The sequence below is a fragment of the Corvus brachyrhynchos genome, unplaced genomic scaffold, assembly GCF_000691975.1.
Source record: "Corvus brachyrhynchos isolate BGI_N302 unplaced genomic scaffold, ASM69197v1 scaffold36, whole genome shotgun sequence".
NCBI classification, from domain to species: Eukaryota; Metazoa; Chordata; class Aves; order Passeriformes; family Corvidae; genus Corvus; species Corvus brachyrhynchos.
Genome location: NW_008238441.1, coordinates 1194729 through 1222083, shown reverse-complemented (window position 1 = coordinate 1222083; position 27355 = coordinate 1194729). Strand labels below are relative to the sequence as shown.

Here is a 27355-nt window from a genome sequence, read left to right as displayed (position 1 = left end):
AGAAGCAGAACCCGGCCGAGGGGCGGGGAACTGCTTCTTCCCGCTGTGGGTTCCCGCAGAGCGGCACTGAAAAGGGGTTCGGTTTGCATTTCACTTTTATCTTTTGTGCAGGATAGTATTCCCAAGGCAGAGAGTGTGAGGAAATGGGAGCGACTTCTCATCTAATTGAAGCGGGGTGAAATGAAGTCGTGTGACAGCTGTGTGGGTTTATTTTTATACGTCTCTAATTTGGACCGGGAGAGGAAGTGTCACCCTACTCTCCTTAACAATGGCTTCTTGTTGGGTTCCTTTGCTGGGGCACCCCGATGCTGGCTGGAAGTATTCTAATGGATAACATCAAGTCTCAGTGCTCACAGAGGTAACAACTCTGCAGGCATGACTGTGCTCCAGTTGTAAGTTTTTATCTAAGTAGAAATAGTGGTGAAATATGTGGATGGGAACTGACCTCCAGTTAATGGTTTCTTGGGACAGGCTGCATGTGCCTGCTCTGTAAGAGCATCTGTACCTTCAAGCAGGGCATCACTTGGACTTACTGATTTCTTTTCAGGAGAGCTGCTGGTATAGATCTGAACAAATACCATTGAATCAGCCTTTGAGGTTGTTATTGCTGTTACACAATTTCAGTGGAATGTGAGAGCTGGGTTTCCTGGTTTTGATAAATCTGTAGAAGCGACTATAAAAGATAATAGGTATCTCAAGTAAATTGCTTTTGCATGAGAACTTGGAGCCATTGTTCAACCAGTAACACTTGTGACTTCTCCAGTGAGGCTGGTAACCTGAGAAGCAAAACTCCTTAATGCTGGGAGACTTGCTCAGAGTAACTTCAAAGACAACAGCTGGAACCTGGATATAAAGAGGGAATAGTAACCGAGATCAGTATGTGCTAGTGCTGTGCATAGTGATGTATAGAAATTCAAGCTGTTTCGAAAAGAAACCCTGTGCAAAGGGGAGCTGCTGGTGGTTTGCAAGTGGAGAGCAGTGATTCAGGGGGATTACTGGACACGAGGCAAGTCCCCTGGGTGCAATATTCTGCAGCTGATTTTTGTCCTGGGGGTGTTTGATGGCCTTATGTGGGGTGTATGCATGCAGAGACTTTAAATTCCAGATCTCTTTGTTTGCATCTAAATAACTCTTAAAAAAAAGTAAGAAAATAATTTGTTAAGGGAAACCTTTTCCAAACACTGCTGTTATCACACCCTGTTTATCTTGCCAATGGTTTAACAATTTGAGGATGTTGTTTGGTTGTAACCAAGCTCCTCTGAAGGAATTTTTTGCTTGTGAAAGATGAATTGCTCATTCTTTGTCTGAGTTAAGAGATGTGATTATTAAACTCAGTCATTCAGCGCTAGATATAAAGAATTGTGTTTAATCAGGGTCTTTGTTCTCTTATGAATTTTAATCTGATGAAGTTTCCCCTTCCATAAAATATGCAAACATCTCCCTAGATTAAGAATGCCCCAAACTCCAGAAACCTATTTACCATTTTTGGCTAGATGAGCTTTACAGCGGACAGGGCTCTGGGGACTGATGACTTCGTTAGATATTTGGATAAATGCAGAGGAAGCCCTTCCCCTGGGGCTTCCTTACTGACTTCTCTGCTCCGGGTTTCAGGTGTTGTGAGATTCAGCTGGTGAGTGAAGGAATTGCAGCCTTGTTAAATGAATTTGTCCTTAATCCACTCATGCGGGGTCTTCTAGTAACTCTTTCCTGTGTTAACTTGGCTTTCTAGTGCAGTGACTTAAATGGCTTTAGAGAAGCGGAAATACAGCAGTTCTGACTTGAGGGAAGCAAAGGAGAGTGCTTGCTGCTCAGTGATTGATTGGAAGGGATGTTACGGACAGTTAATTCAGTAGTTGTGCTTAAGCAGCTGCTGGTGATCAGAGTGATCTGTGTGCCTTGTGAACGGCTTTATCTGCACTTTTTGTGTCGTTAAACTGCAAGTGCTCCACTTGGAGCTTCAGTATAGTAGTTGCATTTATGACAACGTACAACATAGTGCATGGGAGAAGATAAATACTTCTCTTTTACATGATTGGCAGTAAGTTTAGGGAGGGTGTGCCCCTGATAGATACTGTAATGCACTTCCTTATCTAAGTAGATGATGTGATCAGTGGCTCATTTCACACCTGAAATTGTCTTGCTGCTGATATTTTAGGAGGTAATTTATTTGGTGATGTGTCCCAGCACACAGATAATGTTCTTGGTGATCCATTTTACACAGCATTAAATAATAGGTGGCGAAACACAAAGGGGCTGTGTTTTCAGCAGAGCCAAAGAGCAGTAAGTTCTGCTTTATATCAGTATGAGCTATTTCTTGTTTGTGGTTGGGATTTGTTTTTTAAGTTACAATATTTTGCATCTCTTTGCTTCATAAAATGCTGACAGATGTGGATTGGAATTCTCTGGGGACATTTGTCCCTCTTTAGAAACAGGCCTGTTAGCTTGATTTTCTTGCATGTGAATTGCCTGTGGCAGAGGAGGTGATGGAAAAGCAGCATCAAGCCTGCTTGCATTATTCCAGCACAGATTTTGTACAGATCCATCAGTGCTACAAAGCACAGTCCCGGCTCTCTAATAGTGTTCACAAGGGCAGCTCTTGACCTGCCATGTTCGGAGGCAGTTTAACCCTGTGCAGGTATATGGTGGTGATTCCGATCACAAAGAGAGTGGAAAGCAAAGGTGGGGAAGGAAGGACGGAGATGGCAGCTGCTACAGTGTTGCTGTGCAGTTTGCAGAGGGTTGGACAGGTGAAATTGATGCAGCTGCTACTTGGTTTTTATCTGTGTACCACCAAGTAGCACTAAGCAGCAAAAGAAACATCGTTTAAGTTGATGTTTTGTTCAGGCTTTGAATATTACTCTGCCTCCAGATATATTAGAGCAGTAATTCAGCATAAAAAAAAGCAGATTCTCATCTCTCCAGGCCAGATGTTTAAACATGTGACTGACAAGCTATCAACCTGCCTGGTGCAATAACAGATATTAATTGTTAGCTTTCTTTTAAGTTTCTTGTCAAATTTGGAATAGCCACAACATGAGATGTTAATATTTATCAACCAGTTACTGGCCTTTGCATGCTCAGCACTTTTTGAAGTAAGTACTAGTGTGCATTTAGTAATCTGTGTATCTTTTTGGACACTGACCTCATGAAAGTTATTAGAGTTGCTAATTATATCGAAAAAGCCAAATGTGAATCCAGAAACTCCTGCCAGCAGATGTGTGAAAGGTGGATACTGAATTTTAAAAGTTTACCAAATAGCCTTAATGCATATGCAAAGCAAAACATTCCTGAATATCTTTTCTTTTCAAGCATGTTGCAAAACTGAGACCAACTCTTTTAAAGAGGGTGATGCAAAGTTGAATTAAACCAGTATTTGTTGGGTTACTGTAACAAATGTCACAACATCACCTATCCCTGGTCCCGAAGCCCCTTGATAGGCATCTGTTGACATCTTTGCACATACATTCCTGTTGGGAATTGGATTATTGCACAAGTAGCAGTGGTTGTGTTTGTGGTGGGTAAAGTCTTAGCAGAGCTCTGCCTGCAGCACTGCTGGTAGGGGAGGACTTGAAAGGATCATTTGTCTTCTGACCATCCGAGAGAGTTGCTCAGACTCTTATCCAGAATCAGCTGTCCCTGCTTGCACCATTAAAGCCCTTTTCCACCCCAGAGGTACCTGCTGTCTTGCTGCTGGTGAATAAGTAGGTGGGAAGTATGAAAACTGAAAGCAGTTGGGTGATGGTCCAACATCTGGGCCCTGGGTGCTGTGACTGGGAGCAATCATGCTCAGTGGGCATCCTGGAGGTCCTCTGAGCAGCAGCAGCTCAGCTGACAGTGACTGGGCTGCTGTAATCCCTTTCAGCCATGTGACTGCTGGTCATGAATGAACTACTGTTGTGTCCCCTGCTCTGTACACAGGGGTTTGGGTGTTCCTATGGGTGTACTGTCTCTCTTGGATTTAGTAAATTAAAAACATATATCTCCAGTGTGGTCTGTGCAGGGAGTAGGTATGAGGCGGGTGATGTTTAGACACCGCAGCATTAGTTCAGCTTCAGTCTCAGCAGCTGCCCACTTTGTGCTCTTCAATGCTGAAGTTGTAGGTGATGGGTCAAGCCTGTCCTGTCCTTGCTAGTGTTTCCTGCCCTGGATGTCTTTCCTGTTTCTAGGTCAAGTTTCTCTGAAGTGGAGACTTGAATAACGCCTTTCCATGTGTTGTGAGATTCACTTGGAGCACTGCAGAATGGTCTGTGAAAAGTCTTCTGGTTTGTGCAGATACTTCCCAAGTGAAGGATTTCACTCAGATTTCCTCTACTTTACCTGGGGGGCATTGTCACATTGTGCCATCAGCATGGGGGCAGGGGATCCTGGCTGTCAGAAGTCCTCCTTCCTCATCTCATTGTGCTGCAACCCCCAGCCCACCCCATCTCCACTGGCAAATGGCACTGGCACACCTGGGATGGGTGTGCTGTGACGTTGGGGACATGCTGCCTGGGGAGGGTGATGGAGGCCCACTCTTTTAACTGTTGACTGAAGACATGATTTGATTACAGCCAAAAGATGGGACTTGTGTGTTTGTGGCTGCAGAGCTCAATGTGGGCAGCAGGCACTGCATTTGAGATTTCAGGTATATGATGTGTTCCTGGGTCATCTGCCAGCCATGTAAAGAGCAGCCTGTACCAGCTGAGCAAGCAAATGTGGTGAATTGATGGAGCTGAAGACAGAAGTCCCCACCTAATAGGTGGAGAGCGGGGTGGGAGGAGAACACATGCACATCTGCACTCTGCTAGTGCCACCACTGCTAGTGTTTGATCTGGAGGTGGTGGCATTGGAGGTGATAGAGCTCTTCCCTGCAGTGGGCACATCTGACATCAGTGCTGACCCACAGCTGCCCTGTCAGCAGGACTGTTTGCTTGGCTCTTCTACCCTCTCCCAGCAGTTCTGTTCCCATCAGGGGTGTGGACCTCCCTGGGCAGGGTGCTGAGCTGTGGTGGCCGGCCAGTCCACTCAGTTACTGTGGCATCCACTGGTCTTCTGGGAATCTATATGTTGGCTTTGTTTTGGTAATAGATTAAAAATACCAAGAATGATAAGCAAGTCTTGTCTGGCCTGCTTGGAAGAATTATATCACGTGTGCTCCTCTAACAGCTAGGGTTCCTGTCCGGGTTTGTGGGTTCATGCCTGGGCTACTTAAAAGCTAGTTTTGCCGTGGGTTTGTGAGTGGCATGGTGATGAAAAGGGAGCTTCTGTGCCCCCAGGAGAGTTTCTATCAGCAGAAATAGAGCTATCCACAGTCATTCTTCGCCTTTTGTTTGTTTTGCCAGCTGATTCCTGTTAGTTTATCTCTACCTTTCAGCAGCTGAGCCATGAGGGTGACCACTGCCCATGAAATGCAGTATCTTTGGCAGGTGGGCTGCTTGCTTTAGGTCCCCTTCTTTGTGTTCCCCTGTGCTGACTGGTCTGCACTCTCCAACACCCTGTGCTGCTGGGCAATGTGCACATTCCTGGGGGCAGATTGACGACTCCTGCAACATCCAGGCCGTCCCCATGGGCTATGGTGGTCTGTCCACTACTAACATTTGAGAATTAGTATGGAAGTAATAAAATATTTATTGATTTGACATGCATCTGAGGATGTGGGGAGCAGGATAATTGTCTGAAATGGGAAGCTCTGGTCAGGACTGCTGCTGATTGCTCATGTCAATCCATATGGGCCATATGCTTCTAAGCAGTCTCCTTGTCTCATTTCCTTCTCTGAAATGCTTACAGCTGTTTTTCCTGCCTCTTCAGTAGGTTTTTTGTTCCTGTAGAAGGAGTGACAGCTCACAGATGCTGCTGGGAGTCCCAACTGAATAGCTGGGAAGACAGACTATTACTGTGATCTTCAAGAGAAGATAAAGTGTAGTGTCTCTGCAGGAGGCCTAATTACTGATGTTTTAAGTAAGCTTTTTTGGTTTTTTTTCTGTTTAAAGCTGACTATAGACTTTACTGTCTCATTCACAGTTTCCTTATCACATACTGCCCTTAGTGGAGGAAGTGAGAGAGCAGGTCGTTGATGAGGTCACTTGTGTTGAACAAGGAAAGACAAAGTGAAGTTGTCGATAGTCATGTGTTAAGGTGTTCAGCATCCAGTTTTGCTGCTATGCTTATAATGTTTGGGTTAAATTTCATAGTGTTGCTTAATGTTGGCTTTTTTTTCTAAAGAAGTCTGTGACCAAAGTGATAGCAGTCCTTGAGGTTCATCACTGCTGGTCCTCCGCTTATCCCAATGTACCATCTCTTCATCTTGCCCTTTCTGCATTCTGCCAAGAGAAGTAATTGCAGACTTCTGTAGTTGGGTTAATGATCCAGCCCTGGCCAGGTGAAGAAGGATCTCTAGAGATGCTGATGCCTATGCAAGTGTTTCACAGTTTATGGATGAGTGGTAAAGGGATACCTGAAGACAGTGAGAAAAGCTATCTGTACCTGCTTTTAGACAAATGACCTGTGCACTGCAAGGAACATGGGGCTAATGTGGGAAAGTAAATGGCTGTGTTGAGTTGGCTTGAATGCCAAGTTAAGACAGGGTTTGTAACAAATAAAACCTGGTGGTATGTTACGTCTGAGGTCTGTGGGATCTTGGGTTTGTTTAGGTGCTGAGAGTACAAAAAAATCTCTGCTTTAAGTGGATTGGTTGCCTGTTGACCATAAGCCCTAAATAAACAAAACTTCCCTTCTTTTCCAGTCCTCTACTTTGCCTTTTTTTGCAGTCCCAACTGCACAAAAGAGTGAGCTGTCCCAACAGATTTTGTACTGGTGTCTGAAATAGGAAACCTTGTATGGGATCCTGGTGGTATGTCCATGGCTGGTGACCGTTTTCCTGCCTCATTCTCCCAAGGGTCTCACTGCTGTGCAAGGACCCACGGATTGGCTTTTCCTCTTGTAAAGATATACTGGGGCTGTACTCTCCTCAGCCCATGTTATAAATTATAAACTCTGTGGGAAATGGAAAATAGAGTAATTCTCATTTGTGTTCTTTTAGATCCCTGTTCTTTAGACCAAAATACACATGATAAGTCTGGCCCTTCCCTCTATTCACTTTTCATAGCCTCCTTTGTTTTTAATTTATATATCTTTTTATTCCTCCCATCCCCAAAATAGAATAGACATCAGCCTGCAAGCAAAGATTGCCAGGCATTGGTCTTGTGGATTATAGTGGCTTTTTGGCCTGGTTGGAGACTGAGCCCCACCCTACATAGGCTTGGATTAAAAATAGTCTTCCTTTTAATCAGGCTGAAAACTGTACACAACACATCTGTGTCTTGGTTTCTGGGGTATTGGCAGCCACAGGAAGCCCTTCAGCTATAAAATACCTCAGAAAATCTATTTGCTGCTAATTAATCCAAAAGTGCTAAGGTGACCACTGTTGGAAAGCTGCAGACCCAGATGTCTGACTGCCAGCTGTGTAGTTGTCATAGATGTTGATCAAAGTTTTAGCTGTGCTTCTTGAAGGACCTGAAAAAATTGAAAACTCTAGTACACAGCCTATGCATTAGGCTGCCACTGTAAGAATGTCTAAGCTCAGGTGCTGCAGGAACATCCAGTGGCCAGGAGACTGCTCCTGCCCCACAGCCTCCAGCTCAGTCCTGTCTGTCCAGGACTGAACTGCACACTCCTCCCTCTTCATATAAAACAGAAAAAAAACATTGAGGGCAAGAGGCTGACTGGTATCTGGTGTGGCGATTTCATTCCCCCACTTCCTATTGGAAAAGCCAAGCCTCAAACCCAGCCTTCTCAGGCAAGTCTGAGTGGTTTGCCATGAGATAGCAGAGGGAAGATCTGAGTGTCTCCTTGCCCTGGGCATCTGTTCTCTGCCTTATGAACCTCAAGTGTTGACTTCTTTTGTTGTTTCATTTGTTTTCCACTGTCCTTGGCCATGCTTGGTGAGGCAGCAAGTCATTTTACAGGATGGTAGGAAACGCTGCTGGCAGGCTCCGGCCCACTCTGTGGGGAAAGGCAGGATGTGGCTGACCTAGGATCTGGAAACAGGTGGTGCTGCCTGGTAATTCCTTCAGCTTAGCCACAGCCTTTTTGGTTGTTTAGGGCAGGGGTGGGAGTAAATGAGCAGGGGAGTGTGATGGGAGGAGGGCAGAAAGACTGCCCAGTGCCTGTTCCATGGCTGTTTATGAATAGCATGCTCTGTGGGCCTGGTTTACGTGACCTTGGTGATCAAAGGTCTTTCTGTAATGAGAGAAAATGCTGCCTTCTCTTCAGTTTTTGTAGACTCTGCCTTGGCCTGCTCTGTTTCTGGTAATTCTATTCTATTCTAGAATAGAAAAAACATCAAAATGTTGTATTGTCTCATAAAACTTTTGTAAACAGTCATGAAACTGTCTGTAGAAGGACACTAGAAGGATTTTATTTCCCCCAAAGCCTAGGGATGAGCTTTCAGCCTCTGTCTAACTCAGCTGCATGTTTTTTACTTTGAGAGTCAAGGGGCTATTTATTCATATCTCAAATTCTTGAAGTGGAAAAACTGACTCCTACAGTTATGTCTTTACTACAGACTTTTTTTTTTTTTTTTTTGGCTAGAGGAAACTGATTTTTTTTCTTGAAAAAAATGCTAGCCAGGCTGTTTTTAAAAATTGTATAAATACAGGAACTTACACAAAGCAAAGTGAGCTGCTGCCCACTGCAGGGTCAGGTCAAGACAAGGAAAAACCTGCAAAACACCAACTTGGCGAAAAGCATGAAGAAGAAAATCTGATAATCTGGTAGATGAGACAGGCTGAGTAACATCAGAAATGCTGCTGGCTTGTGTCAGTGTTTCCCATACAAGGTGCAGAATGGGGCTGTGGCTCAGAGATATGCTGTAGGTAATCCTGCCCCTGGCCTATGCCCTGTTAGTGCAGCTTCTGCTGTAGTTGTGTGTGCTAGAACTGCTTCTTCTGCCTTGTGTCCAAATGATGGGGAGACTGTCTTGCAAGGGGATTGCAGAGTTCTGGGGACACCCTCTTAGATTGCTACTGAAGTGGTTGTCTCATTGAGGTGGTGGGAAAGGAAGCTTTAGAAAAATCCCCTTTGTTTTCTCTTGTTTTTTTTTCCTGAAGGTCAACATATGAAAAGTATTTCTATAATAGAAAGCAAATAGGAAGGTGTGTGATTCTGCATTATATCTATGTGGTTTATTTTCTGCCAATATATTAGTGATTAAATTAGAGGCTCTCCAGAGCTGAATGCACAAGATGTTTGAAATTCAGGTTGAAGACCTTGGATAACAAAAGCTTGTATCCTGTTTGGGTTAGATGGAAGGTGATGTGCAGTGGGTTGTTCCTGAAACAAGTTTGCACAGTCACCTGTGTGCCATTTCTGTGTTCTTCCTTGCCTGTTGTGTTATCTGAAAACTATAGCTGAAGTCCTTTTTTCCTATGTGCGCATTCCCTCAAAGTACCTTTTTTTGATCAGATTTGGGGTTTTTTTAATGTTTGTACTGATCTTTGCCTCAGTGATGTTGCTGGTGCATGTGGTACTGTCCCAGCCCTGGAGGTAGGAGCCCACGTACCAGGACTTCTGCTCCATGGATTCTGCTCAAAATAACAAGGGAAGGGGGGTTGCTGATCTGCCTCTTCCACTCTCTCTTGTGTACTACAAGGTAGAAGTGTCTTGCTCTACTTTCACAAACAGTAGGACTGAACTTGTTGCCTTTGACTCTGCTCTGCTGGGAAGGTCAGTAACTGGATGAGGTCCCATGGGTTTTCAGAGTCTCTGTCTCTGTTTTTGGGGAAGATCTTGGTGCAGCCCCTCTCGGCAGATGAAACTGCTGGGCAAGGACCTAAGTTCTCAGTTTGTCTGGTGCAGTGCTAACCAAGTGGAAACTTGAATTCAAGCTACCTATCCCTGTAATTGGCACTCATATTTTGTGAAGCAGTGCTTCAGCTGGGTCTGAAAGATCATGAATTCTGGTCCTTGTTTAGGCTGCCATTGCAATGTTGTACTCCCTTCTGCTAATCTGCCAGGAAAGGTCTGTGGAGTGTTGTTTGGGTGTGGAACAGGGCTGTGGTTTTGAGATTCCAGGATGCTTAGTCTTGTCCCAGGGACAGGCTTGAATGCTCTCCTGCCTTGGAGCCTGTGCAGCAAGATGTTAGTGAGCAGGCTGATATTCCAGCCCATCTCTGTTTTCCTTGGGCTAAACCAGTGTGTGCCTTCTGCTATAACTGTTGAGCAACTGCAGTGCTGTGGTGGTATATACACATATATATTCTGCTATAAATCCTGTAATTAAACATTTCCTTGACCCAGCATAGAACAAGGTGCTTGTCTCCATCTGGTCACAGAAATAAAGGAAGTGAGTTCCAAAACAATATTGCAATTAAGCTGTTTTTTCCTGAATTTTGCACAAAATGTTTTGTCTCCAAGAATGGATTGTGAGGACTTTATTTTAGGGAATACATAGGGTGTTGTGGGTGTATATAAAGTTACCGTGTTGTGATTGGTATTGGGCAGGCTTTCAGGGAGAAAGTTGGCCCTTGCTTTTAAGAACTGTTTCTGAGCTAGCAACATTCTAAAGGTCCGTAGAGAACAAATGGAAATAAATTTACAAAAGTATTCATGTTTCTCAGTGCTCCTGGTAATAATAAGCAAGTTTCTGAATCCTCACTTAGATAGAATTCACCTTTCCATAAGGAGAGAGGGGAAACCGGGCCTACTGAAAACATTTTGAATAAGCAGCCTTAATGTCTGACCTAAACTTTAGCCTGTTCCTTTCTGCACTGTTTGGCTGAGGTTGGGACTAAGCTTTCTTTGGGGACATGGATAGGAGGTTCCTGTGCAGTCCTGGTCCTGCCCTTCTTTTGCCCACCCCTTTGTAATGTTCTCTTTGATCTAATTTCCAGCTGGGCTCTTGCCACTGTATTATATAAACCAAATGCTCTAGCAAAGGCAGCATAGTCAGACTTCTTGCTGAAAACTTGAAAAACTGACATTGCTTCTGCCCAGCTAAGAAGCTCCCAGAAGTCACTGTAGCTGTGCTGGATGGATGGTTAATGGCAGTACCCAGCCTACATTAGTTAGAGCCCTCACTAATGGCAACAACTTTTATTCCTCCCTCCCCTTCCCCCCCCTTCTCTAAGTAGTATATACACTTTTTATGAGTTATATAGGATTGTTTTAGTTGGTCCTGTTGCTCCCTGTGTTCTGAAGATCTGTATAAAAAGAGTTGTGAAAGTCATGAAATGGAGTGAGATTCTGCCCTGTACAGTCCTTGAAACCTGCTGTTACGCAAGAGCCTTTACAACCAGTACCAGTCAATGATTCACTTTAGCAATTAAAGTTCTGTGCATTGGTTTGATATCAACTTGGCACATAGCAAGGCATTGCACTTTCTTTAGTGCATTGCCCTTTCATGTGTAACACACATAACTGATACTCTTGCTCAGCATTTGAACCTCTTTGGTGTAATCCATGTTGAACCTTGTGGTGTCCTTGCTCCCAGCTATTGATCTACCTCTTCTGCCTGAGCTCCAAAGTTGCTTCATGCCTTCTATCAAATACCATGCCTTGTTTGGCTTTATGTAGGATCTGTAGATGTTTGGGTTTTAGTTTTGTTTTGTTAATTTCTAGGATGAGGGTTTCTTTAATACTAATTCATAAAGCATTAAACTCAACAGCAACAACAGACTAGAGACTATACGAAATCTGTCAAAGACTGGCTTCACAGCACAGAGATCAGTCTGCTACTAGTAGCTGTTTTTTATGGTCTGGAAAACGTGAGATGACTTACTAATGAGCATTGTAATGAGCTGTGTGGTGAAGATGGTGCTCAAGGGACCTAAAGGCTATGGGCAACAACTTACAGTGTATGTGTGAGTGGTAATCCAGCTCAACCCCACCTTTCTACATATTTGAAAAGAGTGCAGTAGTTGTGGGAGTCCCTGGAATTACCCTGTCCAGCAGGTCCATCCGGTCTCCCAACAGGAGACTTTCTGTTGGGGACTGAGATAAAAAGAGCAGTTGGAGGAAAGCCCACAAGCTTCCCTTGCACGAGCTAAATACCAGAAAAAGCTTCAATGTCCCTTGAGATGAGATTTTGGACTAGTTCAACACAGATGAACTTGTAGGCCCCCTTGCACAATATGATGAACCATGTGCCTCTGGCCGGATGTCCAGATGAGATACCAGCCTCTTCCTGGAGATTCTCGCTGGCTGGGCTGGGTGTGTGTGCTGCTGCCCAGGCTGGTCAGTACCTGAAACCTTTCTGATAGTGGGAGCTCACCTGCAGGTGTAGATGGGTTGTGTGGGACTGAGGAGCCACCCAGTGGCAATCTTCCCACAGCCTCCCACCTGGCCAGGAGTGGGTGGAGCAAACTGGTCTGCACAGTGGTCAACAGTTGGCAAAATGTCCATTTGGTGGCCGGAGCAGGCTGTGACTGCAGAGGTGTAATCTCTTCTTGCGTATAGGTGGAAGGTATTAAGCAGTTCCTGACCTCTGGTTCTGCATAACTGCCAGTCTTGCTACAGTCCACAGATCTATTTTTCAAACCACATCTTTTTTACTGTTGTAATCTTATTTTGAAGATTACCCCAATTTTATTAGTAATCTAGTAGGGTGCTTCTGTAGGCAAGTCCCTGGTGGTGTTTGGCATTAGAGAGCTCTTGTTTTCAGTTGACTAAAAAAAAGTTGAAATGAGGTGCAGTGCTTGGCTTTGGTGGCAGTATTTATGTTTTAGTATTTAGAAAGTGAATCTTCCCAGGGGAGAAATCTGGCTCAAGTAGCTGAAAACTTTACACAGGTGTTGCTGCTGCTCAGGCTGCAGAGTATTTATCACTGACAGAAAGTTAAAAGGCTTATGACAGACTTGTATGAAAATACGAACCTCTTCTGAACAAATCTGTACTCCTGTAATTTGCATTGTGCAACTGTTTGCATTAAGATTGGGTATTTTTTGGTGCTTCTTAAAACTTTTGTGTATGTCAAAAGATCTTAGTTCAAAGAACTACATTCCTATTAAATGGCAGCTTTTCCATATTAATACATTCCATGAGGATGCAGTCCACGTGAATGCTGTATACTTCTCAATTGTAGATGTGTCTAAACAGAGTGTTGCCAGAAAATGGATCAGAACGGTTTCCTTGTTCAGAAATATTGTGTGAACAGTCACTTGCGTTCTGCAATAGTGCAGTTCTAGTGTAAAATGCTATTGCCTTGAGTAGGGACTGAAGGTGGATAGTCATCTAGAGCATGTTCTCCAAAAGAGCAGAGGATTGCCTAAGTCATGTCAAGGACAGACTTGGGTAATAGACAGAGCTGGCAGTAGAAATGAAAGATGAAAAAGTGTGTTTGTGCCTCCCAAGACCCTCCTACCAGACCTCCTGCCACTCTTTCTCCAGTGGCCTGGTCTGTGGGGTGGCTGAGCTGGTTCTAACCAGGGCGCTGTGCTAACAGTGGGCACTCTGCACTGCTTCATCTTCCTTGTGCTTGTGTCCATTTGACCTCTCAAATGTCCATTTGACCAGCCAGGATGGTGGGGGACTGAAATGCTGAGGAGAAGGAAAGGGACAGGATGGCCTTTGGATATCAGCCCTACCTGGGTGCAGTTTTACTGTGTCAGGTCAGTTCTTCTTCCCATGTTTCAGTAACAGTCATTAGCCTTCATCTGATGCTGTCGTAATCACCCAAAGTGTTTTCTTTGGGGTGTGATTGTTGCAAAGTGCACTTCGTGGTTGGTTAGGTGAAGCTGCAAAACTGGCTTAAAAATATTCTCTATTCCAAGTTCCTTCCAATGGCTTCTCCTTTGGCTCAGAGGTGTAGCAGAAAGGATGGGAAAGTGCCTCAGGACTGGTGGTGCCCTGCTCAGGCCTGCAGGACTGGCCAGAGCAAATCCCAAAGGCACTGCAGACCCCTGAAGTGTTTTCAGTGCTGGCTTCTGCCCTGGGAAGTGCAGCTCATCTGGCAACTGCTTTTCCAGTGGATGTGCAAAAGGGTTTCCAGGTAATCTCTAATTTCGCTCTTCCTTTACAAAAACACCCCATCCAACCCTAGACTCCCCATGGCCCATGATCTCAAGAGAATAACTTGTTCACTTTTTTCCCCACTTATCCCGTCTCCACACCCACCTTTTTTGTCTTTTGAATTTAATAAAGTGGGTGACTCAGTACTAAATATAAAGCCTACTGCTTCTGGCATCATCTGCCTCTGGCTCATTTCCTGGAGCTGACATCAGTTGAAGCCTCCTGATTTCCTTATGAAATAGCAAGACATGAAATATCCTTTGTGCGGTGTTCTGGGCATACTTGTGGACTTCTTTGGTGACTGCATGGCTCCCGGATCTAAGCTGGTTAATTGCTAAGATGAGCACTGGTGAAGAACAGGGTAAATCGGGTGAGTCCTCAGATCTGTTTTGCACTGCAAAATCATACTCAAGTTTGCAGCCATTTTTAAAATAAAGGCCAACTTTCAATCCCTCCTGCATATCCAGGGTTTTTATTAAATAAGTGTGAGCCCAGCTAATGTCTTGCTTTCTTCCAGATGAAAGGCTTGCTTACAGATCAGCTCAGGAAGCTTTTAAGGGGGAAATCTAGCAAAGATGGACCTGTTTTTTCTTTAAAAAGACTGTGATAAACTGAGGAGTTAAGGTCAAATGCTTGTCCCTCAGTTGTCACATCTTTCCATAGCTGTTTACATTGATGGGATGTACACTGCCATTGGTTGGCACTGAGGGAGAAAGCCAAAAGTGCATAAACCCTCAATTTGTATCAAAAAGTACAGGTGAGAGTCCTTCTATCTGTTCATAATTTCATTTAAATCCTTATATTTAAAAGAGAATGTGGACAGAACTGGAGGAGGGGAACATCTTGCACATGGTAAATGGTCACTGATGTCAGTCCAAAATGGGGTGGTGGCTGGCCACTCAGCTTAGCCCTCTAAAGCCCTGACTCGTAGAGCATGGTGTTCTTTCTCTAGTGAAGTAGACTGTTTAAGTTACCTGGTTTTCTCTTTCAGTTAGGTATTCTTTTGAACCTCTCCTTCTTCTCTCTTCCGGTTTTTTGGGGTTTTTTTTTGTTTTTTTTTCTTTTTTTGTTTGTTTGTTTGTTTTTTTGTAAGGAGAGGGGATATTCCTGAAAACACTTGATTTGCAGCACTAGAGCAGGCAGAGGCAGGAGACTGAGCCACCTTTGCTACTCCTGATGGCTCGCCAAGGTCTGCTGATGCTCTGTTGGCTCTGGGATCCCCCAAGGTTGCTGTGGTCCAGCCCTCTGGCCATGGAGGTTTCTCTAGCATGGGGATGCTGAAGTGGACCAGCATGTCATATACCCCCATGGCTGGTTGACAGTAGACCTGGCTGTATCCCAGCAAACAGATATTTTAGGCAGGAGCTAGAAGTGCCCACAGTTAAAACCCATCCCAAAAATCACTAGGACAGTTGTAGCATGCCCAGGAACTTGTTCATCACCATGGATTTTATCAGTTATTTTAAACAACTTCCAACATTAGCATTGTATCTCTTGGCATTAGTGAGGAAAATACTACTTCTGGAGTGGGCAGGAAAACTTGGTGTCCAGAAGCAGATGGTTGTCCTCTTCTGGACTCACTGGGGAGAGCAGTGGGGCTGCACAGCCTGCCGTAGCCAAAGGCCAGGCCAGCACACTGGATGAGCTCCCTTCCTCCCCCAGAACTTTGCCAAAGGGTCTGTTCTTGAGGGTTTGTAGTGAAAGATGACTCCTGAATTTACCCTCTCTGCTCCCTTGTCACCTGGAAGGCAGCAGCTGCTGCTCCCACAGGCATCACTGAATACCTTCTGGAGAGCAAATATGCATTAGTGGCTTCCCAGTGAAACTTGGCAGCTGGAGCTTTGGAGGAGATGTGTCCCCTTGTGCAATGATGTGCTAGAGGAATCCTACCAGTGCTGGAAGTTCTCCTTGTGCATAAACCTACATCACAGTGTGCCATGCAGGGGAGTGGATGTGTCACCTGAGCACCTCAGGCACCTTCTTCCCTAAAAGGATTTCTTAAAGCGGGAAGAAGAGGAAAATACACTGGTATACTGGCTCTACCAAAAAATTCCTATTTTGGAAGAGAGTGGGGAGTGGTGTGTGACCAGGTGTGTCGAGGAAGTGGGCTGGGAGTGCCCAGGGAACTCGTTTGCTGCATGCTGTTGCCACACCCTGGTGTGATGAGTCTCGGGACATGATGAGGAGATGAGTGGTGCTGGCACTGCCGTGGTGCTATTTTAGGTTTGACTGTAATTGCAGGTTGGACCGCCAGGACTGGATTTTGAGTATTCAGAGAGCAAAGTGCTCTTAAAGCTCTGGAAAAACTGGCTATCTCTGATCCTTTGCAAATGTGGAAGATGGGTATTTCACGTGCACTGTGCGTGAATTGAACTCCTTGTGGTGGAGCCACTGAGGACCTGTGTTACCTGGTGACAGGGGGTAGGGATGTCATTTCCTTGTCAGTCAGAGGGAATGGTTATACCTGGTAGCCCTGTAGGATGCTTTACACTTACCTGAAAAAAGAAAAGTGAGTAAGGAGAGGGCTGAAGACCCATGGGCTTTTAGGCATCTGCCTCTGCAGTGCCAATCTGCCACCTGCACACCTGCAGGTGCTGCTTTGCTGTTCCAGCAACACAGATGACAGAGACAAGGAAAGGAGGCTTTTCTTTTCCCCCCTCAAAAGCAGACATTGCTTGTGCAATGGCTCTGCCACTGATGAAAAGTCACAACCTAGTTTGGGAGCTGGGCTCTGGCATGCTCTCCCCAGGACCTGTCAAGCCCCGAAGCCTCACTAACCCTTAAAGGATAAATTTATGCTGTGCAGTATACTCACATGTAGGACAGCAAGTGGAGACACTAAACTTCATGAGATGAGTTTCTTCATTTTTGTTGCATGTTTGCCCCAAGACTTCACAGGTTCGATGAAGTCCCTGGTTTTGGTCAGAGCAGCCAGTTGGGCTTCCTGTACCCAGAGGCTGATGGGATGCTGAGGCCGGTTGCTGGTGGAAGTCAGAGGCGAATCGCGCTCTTCTTTTTTTTAAAACCTGGCTGCTGGGCACTCAGCCTGGTCTCTGTGGACTGCAGAAGTGTTTTTTCAATCCAGCTTCATTCCTTTTAAGTTGCAGCTGCAGTTCTGGGCATAAAACCCTCTATTTTGGTTTCCATGATGTTAACCATCTTAAGGAAGCTGGCAGGCTATGGGTTTGGGGTTAGGTTTTTTGTTTTGTTTTGTTTTTTGGGGTGTGTTTTATACCTCTTTTGGAACTTCACAGTTGGAAGCTAAATTTTTAGGTGATATCCAAGAAATGGTACCAGGCAGTGACTCACTTTCCTGGCTGATGTAATTTTTAAAGAGAAACAACAAAAAAACCACCCAGTGACCATATTGACCATAATTTTTAGAACAGTCATGAGTTCGTCAAATTTTTCACTAATTCAAATATTGTGTTTATTAGTAAATGGCATCTTTTCCTTTTAGCTATGGGAATGCTCAAACATTATGGACTTAACAAGAACACAAATTTCTGACATACCTGATTGTAGTCTGGAAAGCCCACTTAACCTTTCTGGTGATTGATTCTGCTCCTGTGCATTGCATCAGCAGCACACAGTACATGATGTTTCTGTTGCTTGTGTCTTCCTGGCTGGTAGCAGATATCTGTCCCTGTTTCATCTAGAACAGACAGGGATTAATTACTGAGGTAATGCAATATATTACAGTATGGGCCAGTTCTGAACTCTGTATTTAATTTAATCGAATCTATTCAGACCACTTTTTTGTTTTTTCCATTTTTGAGGAACTATGAGGTGAAATAGCAGGCAGTATCCTCCTTCAGTGCAGACTGAGGCCAAATAGGTCTGGATCCTTAGTGTTCTCTGAGCTTCCGGTTGTTTCAAAGACATCCATAAAATAAGTACATAAAGCCAAATACAAGCAACTGCGTTGCTGTTTGACTGGACACGGTGAGAACTAGCAAAGAGAAATGCATTCCTTTTAAAGAGTAAAGAGCAGTAGAGGGTTGTTTTGTTTTTTTTTTGCTTTGTTTTGGGTTTGTGTTTTGTTTTTTATTAAGGAAAAAAAATAGTTGCTTACCTAAAAGCTCTGTATCTCACTGCTTCCTGTTCCCAAGTGCCAGACAACAAAAGAACAAGAGCTGGTTGTTGGGGAGAATCCCCTCTGGGTGCTTCATGCTCACGGGATGCTCGGGCCGTCGGGCGCTGGCCGCTGTAGCGCGTCTCTTCGCGACATGACCACATTCCCTCTGCGGCTCTCGGGGAAGCGACCTCCCATCGCTGGGCGGGGAGGGAGGAAGGCATGCTGGCTGCCCAGCTCGGGGCGTGGGAGACGCTTTAACGCTGGGGCCGGGCGAGGGAGCGATTCGCCTTCCCTGGGAGGAGAGAGGAGGAGGACAGGTAAGGAAGGCTGAGGAAGGGTGTCTCGGGACGGGCTGGCATGTGGGTGCTGCCCGGCGGTGCGGATGCAGGCACATGCCAGAGATTGTCCTGCAACGACTTGTTTTGCTTTTCTCTGCAAAATGTCTTGTGATTGCTACTGCTGTAGTAGATAGACGAAAACAGCTGAGGGCAGAACGAATTTCAAGTTTTGATGTGTCTAAGTTTGGAATTTATCAGTGCACTTGAAGCGTGCAAACAGCGGCAGCAAGGGCAGCCACCGACTGTGCATCACCGACGGTTTAATGTTTCAGGCGAGGGCTGAGGGTGTGTCTTCCCAGAACGCTGGGGCACAGTCATTCCATCTCAGTCTGCAGCAGGCTTTTACAAAGCAAAACTGCTTAAACTTGCATGTTAAAGTGTTAAATATTTAAACCTCTGCCTTGCAGAAGGTGCGAGGAGCTCAGAGTGCTTTTGGGAAATGGCTGTAGGCTGCTGGCTGTGGTGGCTCCTGAACTTTTTGGCGTCTTTCACCTGGAGAGGTTGGGCTCTGAATGCTGCCTTGCTATTCCAGCTGGAATGGCATGAGGCATTACAGGCTGGCAGGATTTAGTTTTCTAACTAACAGAGGAGTTTATCTTGCTTGCTGTGGTTTCTGGCTATACCTGATGCTGGAAGCCAATGTAGACTCTCTCTAAATACTTTAGTAGTTGCTACTAGTTTGAAACACGTGCATACCACTACTTTTAAGTATTGAACTGAAGTGCTGAATTTTTTGTGCTAAAAACTCAACTTGTCTGCAAACCGATAGAACACTTCTAGTATAGCTTCTTCGTGTACCTAATTTTGTTTGTACTGCATGTATTGCTCTGAGGTTTTGCTTAGTTGTTTTGTTAAACAGATAATATACTGGTTCTTAGCCAAAAGGCTGAGAAGAGATATTTTACCCTGCATTTATTCTATAAAGCATGTCTCTAAAGAATGATTTCTACAGCTGGAGGACTCTCACACCCTCCTGAAATTCAAAGTAGTGATGAGGTTGCATGCTGTTTACAGTGCATATGTCTCTTTAACCACAACATCTGTCCTAGGGGCATTGAGCACTGGCTGAGCTGTGAAACGGAGGGAGAAGGAGGAAGAGGAGGCAAAGCAGCTTGAAGGGACCTAACGAGAAGTTAGTGCTTGGTTCCAGGAGTTCTGGATGCATTTTCCTAACCTTGATGCTGGATGCATTTACCTAACCTTGAAACATGCTGATTAGAGTGCGTTTTGTGGACATTATTAATGCTTATCCAAAATCCAAGACTCGTGAAGTAGAGAGCTTGCCTGATCCTGAATTGGCGACTGCTGCCTTTGGCTGCCTATTGCTCCTCCCCATATTAAGTTAAATTATAGAGAAGTGTGGGGAACACCCTGCAGTTAGACTAAATGTGATTTCACTGTCATTGCAACCTCCTGGGAGGCAAAGCCAGCAGCTTTCCTTCACTTCTAGCCATTTCACATTAATTTTTGAGATTAATGTTTCTGATTTTGCTAAGAGTAGATGGGATCTATACCATCCATTCTATAGTAAGTAAGTGTTGAATTTACAGAGTTTTTTCCTACTTCATGAGCCACTAGGACAGCTATGCAGTGACACTGATTTATTGCAGTCTAATGTTGCTTTCTTGCTCTGAAACAAATTATTTTGACTTCTTTCCCTTTTTCACAAGTGCTTTCTAAACAAGATTACAGATAGCAGGGGAAGAATGGAAAAGGGTTTTTCTTTTATCAGTAGCTTTTTCTAGTTAGAGATCTGTTACTGAAATTCCTCTGGTTTAAGACACTTTTGAAACATAATTACAACATGCAGAGTATGGTTTGTAGTTTCTAGTGTTTTGTTTCTTATTTAAGAAAACATTAATTGACACATTTCTCTGAGTGCTTATCATCTGAGCCGCCAGAATTTCAGCCTTGGCTGTGTTCTTTCTGGACAGCTCTATTTACCTTCAACTGATAAAATAGTTTGCAAACTGCTTGACCACAGCTGTACCTTCTAAAAGGTTGCACAGAACCCACCCTCCCAAATTTAATAGCTGAAACTCCCTATTGTCCAGCTTGCCAGGAATCAGCACCATCATGCCGGGTATTTGGCTTGCAGGAGCTTGTTTGCTGGTGTTGAATAAGCAGTGACTGTACTGTGATTTAATTTAGGGATCTGGTTGATTCCCCCCACCCCGGGTGGGAGGGAAGTTTAACAGACTGAGTAATGCTTCTTGCTTTATCGTGGCACACTGGATATCACTCCCTTTACCTGCCAAAGGTGCTACCTGGGAGCAGAGCTGGAGGTACTGGGGGATGGAGAGGGTTCTGGGCTGTGTGGGCTTTGCAGGACTTTATCCAGCTGTTCCTGAACCAGGGTGCAGGCTCAGGTCTGCAGCTCACCTTGTAAGGAACTGGGCTCCTTTGGGGCTGAATATTTGGAAATCAAGAGACATATGCTTAAAGCATGTTGAGGGTAACCTGCAGGTCTCAGCAAGCAGGTCCCAATTGCTTCTGGGGAAGAAAGTTTGCACTGATTCAGCCTTGTGAACCTCATTCCTCCTTGCTTATGCTGGCAGGGAGCCCACTGTCTTTTACACTGTTGCTCTGAGAGTCTCCTCATAAAATGAGGGATGCTGAGTTTTTGCAGTGGATGGTAAAAGATAAGTACTTTCTTGAAGGCGTTTATGGTTAAGGTACAGAATAAGCAGAAGGAAGTGTTAAGGCTGCTCTTTTTTTAGGGAACTATGCAAGAATAAGAATTACTATCAACGTAAGAATTTCCTGAGAGGCTTGCATGACTTTTCTGTGCCTGAGCCAGGAATTTAAATGAAGCCTTCTGAGTTTCAGTCCATTAGCTGACCCCTGACCTCAGCCCCCCTCTCGTTTACCTTCTTGCACTTAAGTTTAAATAATCTCTGAGTCTTATTTGCTTTTGTGAGTTCCAGGCAGATGAGCGTTCAGCTCTTCCTTTCCTGTGAAGTCTTGAAAGGATCACCTGTTCCATGTTGTACTAGCTAGGTAATGAGAATATTGCTGTTCTGTTTCCACTGATATGAACAAACTATTTCAAAAGTTAGTTAAACCAATCTAGTGGGTTATGATTTCAAATGTTTTTTAACCTTGGAGTAGCTGCTCTACTAAAACTGGAGGTGTGTCAAAATGCAACACTTAGTAGGAGTATTTCTCAAAGAGGCTTTTAAGGTTCATTGGTGCCTTGAGCAGTATTTTATCTGTTTTCTGCTGTGCCCTGTAGATGATAAGTACTCTGTAGATATGTGTAATAGATTTTGAGCAAGGTCTGTGTGCTGTAGCTGTGAGCCTGCAGCATGATAGGGGTGTGTGAGTGCAGTTGGTCTCCTCTGTGACCATCCATCCAATCCACTTGGCCCTGGTCTTCCATGACAGGAGCCTTCAAAGAGTGTAAGGTCTGCAGAAAGCTTTTAGTGCTTCTCCCTTCCGTTTGAGTCCCAAAACAGTTTTATGTTTCTGTTGGTTCGGCCTTCTTCTCATAGATGCTGGGACATGAGAGTAACCAAGCATCCATCCACTCTGTTCCAGGGTTGCATATCACCCCATAACGTGCATCAGAGGCAGCTCTGGCTCAGAGGATGGTGATGTATTGGCGGAAATTTCATTGAGGACTGGGGAAGCTTTATTTTTCCCTTCCATGGGCAATTGGAATGGAAGCATTTGTGTTCTTCTGACTTGTGCTTCCCTCCAGCCTCTGGGCAATTTGGTATCATGTGGCCAAGCATCCTCAACTGCTTGTTCTCTGTCTCTTTTCTCTATCTGTGAGACAGAGGGTTTGTATACTTGAATCCCTGTGAACTTCTGTTCATATCCTGAGCTTTCAGTATTCTGGATGCTGCCCTGGAGGACGTGGCTCTCCTGGGCTTTTATCAAGGGGCTGATTCCTATTTGATGCTGTGGGCAGGTTTGATGCTGATTTTGGGTTTTCTCTGGATGCTGGCTACAGCTCAGTTCTGTGTCATGGTTCTGATCATTATCCAGGCTTCACTGCACCCAAAAGAGCTTCCTTGGCTGTGCAGGACTGTCAAAGGCATGTAAATTGGCTGATGGGTCAGCAGTTGTTTTTACTAAGGATTTAAGATGATTGAAGCTAGTGAATCTGGTTCTGCCATGAAGGGAGAGAAAACACTTTGGCCAGCATGCAAAAGGGGAAGGATCAGGTTGTCCAGGCTGTCAGTGGATGTTGGGGTAATGGTTAAAGTCTGAGCAGAAGGCATAGGAATACTAAATTGCTGCATTTGTTCCCATACTGTTGGAGTGGCCCTGCCTTCTCTGCAGCCCAGATCTCTGCTGGGCATCTACCCAAGTGCTGCTTAGAAAAATAGCTGGCATCACTCCATGCAGGTCTAGCTAGGAGAAATTGAGCTTCTAACCTGGATTTGCTGGAGGAACATACTTGTCCAGAGGTGAATACCCCACTGAGACATGCCTCCAAATCTGGAGAGAACCTCTGGCAAGCTAAGAGCAGTGACTAACTCCAGCATGTGTGTCTGCTCCTGATGGATTTGGCAGACTTTTCCCTTGCAGCAGTGGTGAGTTGTGCAACAACTGGAGCAAAGTTTCACAGTCCACTCCCAAGTGAACATAAGCATAGCAGGGAACTTGCCTCTCCCAGCATGACAGTTTCAGGAGTCTGAAAGAATATAAAGCAGAACCTGCTGATGGGACTTTTGCTGGTTTAGAGGTGCTTCAGAAACAGCAGCTAGAGGTAATCTCAATATGGAATTGGGATGAAGTGATGTGAAGGGTGCCTGTGCAGTGGGAATCCCTATCTGCGGTCCTGTGTCCTTTTCCTGTGATGCAATTGGTAGGCTACACAGCCATCATGGATCAGTCAAAGAGTATACTGTGTGTAAGGGCAGTAGCTTGAGGGAGCTGGAGAACTGGGTCGTGTAAGGTGGTCAATTCAAATAGCCAGGCAAGCTTAAAATAATTCAGAATTAAAACTTAATTTATGTAGTTGGCCTTGGCCTGTTGAGGTGAGCTTTTTGGTGCTTTGCATGGCCAAGAGAAGCTGGATTAAGATTGAAATAAAGCTGCATTTGGGTAATGGCTTTGCAGGTGTTAGAGTACAGTGGTGTTCAATAGTCAAAGCATTGCAGACCTTGAGAGCAGAGCTGTAGATTCATTGTGGTTGAACCTATTGTGTGTGGGGCTGGGAAAACTTCACTGAAGGGGAGATCCACAGATGAGAGACACTACTCAGCCAAATCTGGTACCACAAAGCAATACCTGCTCAAAGCATTGTGTGCCCCTTTCTTCCTGAGGCAGGGGAAACAGCTCCCTGAGTGGATAGGAACACCACAGTGTTTGTGTGCACAAGAACCACGATTGTGCAAAGAGCAATACCAAATTGATTTCAGAATCTGCAGTAGCAGCATCATGCTGATGCTAAGGGGTTAGACACCAACATGGTGCAACCTCTCTGGTTGGGGTAGCATCTCCTAATCACTGCTCTTACCAGGATGACATCTATCACCAAAGTGTGGTGAAGGTCTGGTTTCAGCCAGTGCCTCTGACCAATGGCTGTCTGGAAGGTAATTGCCAATTAAAAGATTATGTGCTTCTGTCAGCTTGGTGTTTGCTAATAACCACGTGCAAGGTGCGGGTGCTGTCTTGTAGGAATTTGATGAGCAAAACACTGTGATGAACATTTGATGAGAACACAAACTGATTATGAGCAGGAGAGGATGGATTTTATGGATAGGTTTTAATTTACAGGCCATCAGTCCCTAAACTTTCCTGTCTCCCTCCAAAGCATTGGAAACTATTTACCTCAGGGGACTCATCAGACCAAGTCTGTCACCATAAACTTTCATGTCCTCCTGTCACCATCAGGTTTGGCAAAGTTGTCTGTAAAAACTCAAAGGCTTTGCTTGGACTGGACCAGTAAAAGCAGCTATCAGAGCTGATGATGGAGATGGGAGTGGGTGTATTTGTGCCCTCTCCTGCCTGCAAACATTTCCAAAAGCAGCATGAGCATAGGCCTGTGCCTGTGGAGGAGGGTTCCTGCAGTGTCAAGAGATCTCTGCAGAATCCTCTGTAGCTTCTTAGTCACCTGGGAAGGGATGCAAAGAAAAGGTACGCTTATATCCCTTGCCAGTGACTCTTGCCTCACTATCCTGAGGGTGGTTGCTCTGGGCTGTTGCAGCATCTCTGGAGCTTGCAGAGCCCTTTTGGGATGGTCACAATGCTGCTGGCCCCTTTCAGAAGGGGCTGGGGAGGATGAAGAGGGGAGTGCATGCAGCCACCCCACTCTTCAGTGCAGCTGTTGGCAGGGACCAGCCCTGCCTTCGAAACAGGGAGGAAAAGGAGGATTAGGTGAGCCACAGGAAGCCTGAGGGCTGGATCCTTTGTCAGCTGAATCACTGGGTTTCCTCCAAACTGGCCAGGCAGCTGCATCAGTGCCCAAGCCTGAGGGCTCTGGCACTTGCTGTGGGTTGTGAGGGGACTGAGTGCCTGGCTGTCCCATTGCTTATTCCTAAAGATATGTGCTGGGTTAGTGGTCACAGATATGTGGAGTTTGAGTATTTTTAATTAGCTAATGCTTAACTGACTTGCTTTCTGATGTCAGGAGCTTTTGTCATGAGAAGAGAGCAAAACCACAGGTTCCTCAGAAATGGGGAATACATACGGAGTGAGTCACTGCTCCGGACTAGGTCAAGCTTACTTGTGTTGGATTTTTTTTTAAATAGGACATATTAATACCTTTTTGTTGACACTTTAATGTATCTCTGCATTGGCCTGTTTGAGTAAACAAGTTGATATTGTTAATCAGTCATTGTAGAGATATTAAAGTAAGGCAGGCCTGGAAGGGATGAAGCACTCAGTTTTCAGAGTAACACAGAGCTGCTAAGAAAGTAAATTCTTCCATTTGGATCAGCAGCAAATTCCAGCTGTTTCTGTTGGAAATGTTCAAGTGGCTGTGAGGAAATATTTGGTTGTTATGTGCTTTCAAATTTGAATTAATCTGCCAATTTTCAAGACGTACAGATATCCCCCCTTCATCAGTTTTCTACCAATCCTCTGTGTAGGATGCAGCTTCCAGGGCTTCCCCTCTTGGAGAAGAGTCTTGAGAACATTTTTCTCTGTGCTTGAGTGTTTTTAAGTTGCTGTCTGGGCAGTTAATCCACCCAAATATCCTGGTTAGCTTCTGGCACTTGTGCTGGAAGTGCTGAGTGCCTCAGCAGAGACATCCCTCCAGTGACAGCCCCTGCAGTGGCCTGTCCCCAGATGGCTCACAGCTGTCAAAACACACTCTGGGACAGCTTTTCTTAACCTGCCCCTATTGCAGTTCTGCAAATAAACTAACTCTGGTTCAGTGACTGCAGTGTGTTTAGAACCTTTAAAATTTGTTTGCACAGGAGCTTTATACAGCCTGTCTCTGGGAAGGAGTTGATATTCCAAGACCTGACATGTACTTAAAGCAGCTCTGATCTGTATCACAGGTAAAGTCTTCAGAGGAACAGGCTGCACTGTCTGCCAGCCATGCTCTTCTACGTAGGTGCCTTTGTGCATCCATGTGTTACAGAGCTGCCCTTGCTTTTCTTCTGTGGGGTGAGGGATGAAGACAGGATGAGGGATCTGGAGCAGGGATCTTGTACACTTTATCTGTGCATTTACTAACGGGCTGTCAGCCACCAGACTAAAACTCTGCTGTTGTTCTCTTTTTGTCCCTCTAAAATGGTTGTTTAAATGTGAGCCATTCCCTGGCTGTCATACCCTGGTGGAGTCTTTCTTGCAGCAGGAGTGAGCGTGACATGGTCAAGCATGAGCAGCGTGGTGTGTCCCCACAGGGCTTGGAGTGAGGCAGCTGATGTGTGATCCCTGTGCCAGTGTGATAAAAGGGCCTTTTATGTCCCACAAGACAAAGCCTCTTGTTTAAAAATGCAACTGAATGAAAAACATGATTCTGAATGCCCCAGACTCAGCTACTAAAAGCAAACAAACATAAAAACTCCCACATAACAAAAAAAAAGAAAAGCTCCCCTGCCTTCCAGCCCAGTGTGTCAATGATGGTGTAATACCTCTTCATTGAAGAAAAGCTCTGTAAATTGCTTTGGGAGCTTAACTTTGTGGCCCACTAACCTTTCCATAGACTGTTTTAACATCCTTTCCCCTTCCCAGACAGCACTGACAAGGTCAGGTGTCTGCTTTTTCTCTGTTGGTTTGAATTCTCCCTCCTTCTTCTCAAACAGAGAAACAGAAGGAAGAAGTGGTGTTATAAAAACTGAGAGGGAAACCTGTTTTATGGACTGAGCTGAACAGTCTAGGGACTGGAAGGAAAAGTTTTTTTAAGTCAAGACCCATACAAACAACTGCAGAGCATATCCAGTGCATATCTCCCTGATAAAGTTTAACAGAGCAGTATTTTTAAAAGCTCTCAGCTTATGGTGGTGTTTGCTGCTTCTTTTGGTGTTAAAGATGTTAGAGATAGCAGCAAATTAAATTCCGATTAAGTGGTTAGATAGTGATGCTTTGGGAAATACCTTTTTAAGGGAAATCCTGATGGTTTGAAAATGAATTGGTGCAAATGAGAATTAGGAAGAAGGCAGAACTTGTGGAGGAGTTTTGGCTAAATTTTCAGTCTGTAGCTCAGCCTCTCCTGCCTGGCAGCTTATGCAACCTGCCTGCATAGCCAAATCTGTCTCTGTTCTTGGTAGCGTTCCCCAAGTGTTTTTGCCAGTTGTGAAATCCATCTCCTGTATCGTGCAACAAGCTTGCCCAGAGCTGATTTTCTTGCTAAGCAATGCCTTTATCCCCTGGAAATAGCCAGGTTCTGGTGGCACTGAGGGTCGGCTGAGGCACCCATGGGAGTGCTACAGGGAAGGAGCTGCTCCAAGAATGGAGCTAGATCCCAGACTGGATGTCAAGCAAGACAGTCAGTGCTGCACATAGCATTCCCGCATCTTGCAGGGACCTGCATAGTAGCTGCACATAGCAT

General features: G+C 44.9%; 1 protein-coding gene and 1 long non-coding RNA gene across 8 annotated transcripts in view; one reads left to right on the top strand and one right to left on the bottom strand.

Annotated features, from left to right (window-relative positions):
• Positions 1-334: 334 nt before the first annotated feature.
• Positions 335-27355, top strand: part of PLS3 (plastin 3) — a 49570-nt gene continuing 22549 nt past the window's right edge. For 2 of the 5 annotated variants that reach the window (XM_008635543.2, XM_008635542.2), the window contains exon 1: positions 18293-18378. The gene's annotated coding sequence lies outside the window, so the exon portion shown is untranslated. Of the gene's footprint in view, positions 359-5801; positions 5938-18290; positions 18379-19448; positions 19532-27355 lie in introns of those variants that run through there. The other 3 variants (XM_017736629.1, XM_017736631.1, XM_017736630.1) reach the window with 3 other exon arrangements.
• LOC108447250 lies at positions 15399-18174 on the bottom strand. Of its 3 annotated transcripts, none has more exons than XR_001862708.1 (3): positions 18059-18174; positions 16799-17638; positions 15399-16478 (listed from the first exon to the last, which is right to left on the bottom strand). It is a non-coding gene; the product is annotated as an uncharacterized LOC108447250 (long non-coding RNA). The 3 variants fall into 3 exon arrangements; XR_001862707.1 differs by having other exon boundaries at positions 15399-17043; positions 17499-17638; XR_001862706.1 differs by having other exon boundaries at positions 15399-17638.